This window comes from Triticum dicoccoides, chromosome 2A, assembly GCF_002162155.2.
Source record: "Triticum dicoccoides isolate Atlit2015 ecotype Zavitan chromosome 2A, WEW_v2.0, whole genome shotgun sequence".
Taxonomy (NCBI): Eukaryota; Viridiplantae; Streptophyta; class Magnoliopsida; order Poales; family Poaceae; genus Triticum; species Triticum dicoccoides.
The window spans coordinates 617,667,336-617,670,049 of record NC_041382.1 but is presented as its reverse complement, the minus strand read 5'-3'; positions in this window follow the sequence as shown (position 1 = coordinate 617,670,049).

Sequence of the window (2,714 nt, the reverse complement as noted above, 5' to 3'; positions counted from 1 at the left end):
GATCGAACTAAGAAAAACAGTAGAGATAAAAGTGATGGTGATACGATACCAGGGCACTCCCCCAAGCTTGGCAGTTGCCAAGGAGAGTGCCCATACCCATGTGTTTATGTCTTCTTCTTTGTTGGTGATGATGGATAATCGCACATCGAGCGTAGGAGATCCTCCAATTTGTGGATAATGCCCTTGAGTGCGATGATATGCTCCTTCAACAAAATATTTTCACTTGTGAGATACTTGTTTTGAATGCGAGCTAACTCAATCATCTTGAAAGCTTCAATCTTCGTTGGAGTAAAGAGATTGTGATGAGGTTGATGGATGTCTTCTTCTACTACTGTCAGAACTTGATCCCCCACGGCCTTCTTGATCCCCCCATCCTTGTTGATCTCTCTGGGCTCTTCTCTCTTCAGCTCTATCTTCATTAGCCAAGCATCGTTGCCCTCATTGTTGGAAGAGGAATGAGAATACATGATGCCTGGCCTTGACAACCCTGACAGAAAACATCTCAAAACAAAAACAGAGGATATTTGCGTGATACGGTGTTCAAAACCTTCAGGAGATTATATAATGAATTTTTACCGACCAAAAGAAGTATCGTGCAAGAAAATGAAGTCTGGAGGGCACACGAGGTGCCCACGAGGCAGGGGGCACGCCCTCCACTCTCGTGGAAGCCTCGTGTCCTTTCCGGACTGCTTCTTATTTTTCTATTTTCTTAAATATTCCAAAACGGAGAAAAATTGCTATTAGAACTGTTTTGGAGTCGGTTTACTTACCGTACCACGTACCTATTCCTTTTCGAAGTCTGAAACATTCTGGAAAGTGTCCCTTATGTATTCCTCTAGAGTTACGGTTTCAATAACATTAGTTTCAACATTTATGGGATTACCTGAGATATAATGTTTGATTCTTTGACCGTTCACCACCCTTGGATTTGTGCCTTCGAAGTTGTTGATTTTTATGGCACTGGAGCGATAGACCTCCTCGATGACGTAAGGACCTTCCCATTTAGAGAGGAGTTTGCCTACAAAAAATCTTAAATGAGAGTTGTATAATAATACATAATCACCTACATTAAACTCACGTTTTTGTATTCTTTTGGCATGCCATCTTTTAACCTTTTCTTTAAACAGTTTGGCATTCTCATAAGCCTGGGCTCTCCATTCATCAAGTGAGGTAATGTCAAAAAGCCTCTTCTCACCGGCAAGTTTGAAATCATAATTGATCTCTTTAATGGCCCAATATGCCTTATGTTCTAGTTCAAGAGGTAAGTGACATGCTTTACCATGAACCATTTTATATGGAGACATACCCATAGGATTCTTATATGCAGTTCTATAAGCCCGTAATGCATCATCAAGTTTCTTGGACCAATTCTTCCTAGATCTATTAACAGTCTTTTGCAAAATTAATTTAAGCTCTCTATTACTCAATTCTACTTGACCACTAGACTGTGGGTGATAAGGAGACGCAATTCTATGATTAACGTCATACTTAGCAACCATTTTACGAAAGGCACCATGAATAAAATGTGAACCACCATCAGTCATTAAGTATCTAGGGACTCCAAACCTCGGAAAAATAACTTCTTTAAGCATCTTAATAGAGGTGTTATGATCATCACTACTAGTTGGAATAGCTTCTACCCACTTATTAACGTAATCAACAACAACTAAGATATGAGTATGCCCATTAGACGAAGGAAATGGTCCCATATAATCAAAGCCCCAAACATCTAATGGTTCAATAACAAGTGAATAATTCATAGGCATTTCTTAACGTCTACTAATATTACCAATTCTTTCACATTCATCACAAGACAAGACAAACTTACGGGCATCCTTGAAGAGAGTAGGCCAATAAAAACCAGATTGCAATACCTTATGTGCAGTTCTATCTCCAGCATGGTGTCCTCCATAAGCCTTGGAGTGACACTTGCATAGGATATGTTCATGTTCATGCTCAGGTACACAATGTCTAATAACACCATCTACTCCTTCTTTATAAAGATGTGGGTCATCCCAGAAGTAATGTCTTAAATCATAGAAGAACTTTTTCTTTTGCTGGTATGTGAAACTAGGTGGTATAAACTTAGCAACAATATAACTACCATAATCAGCATACCATGGAGCAGTACGAGAAGCATTTATGACAGCTAGTTTTTCATCAGGAAAGCTATCATCAATAGGTAGTGGGTCATCAAGAACATTCTCTAACCTAGACAAGTTGTCTGCAACGGGGTTCTCTGCTCCCTTTCTATCAATAATATGCAAATCAAATTCTTGTAGCAAGAGAACCCATCTAATAAGTCTAGGTTTAGCATCTTTCTTTTCCATAAGATATTTAATAGCAGCATGATCAGTGTGAACAGTTACTTTAGAATCAACTATATAAGGTCCGAACTTATCACAAGCAAATACAACAGCTAAAAATTCTTTTTCAGTAGTAGCATAATTTCTTTGAGCGCTGTCTAGAGTTTTACTAGCATATTGAATAACATTTAGTTTCTTATCAACTCTTTGTCCTAGAACAGCCCCTGTAGCATAATCACTAGAATCACACATAATTTCAAATGGTAAATTCCAATCAGGAGGCTGAACAATAGGTGCAGAAATCAAGGCTTTCTTAAGTATTTAAAATGCTTCTACACAATCATCATCAAAGACAAAAGGAACATCTTTTTGTAAGATATTAGTCAGAGGCCGAGAAATTTTACAGAA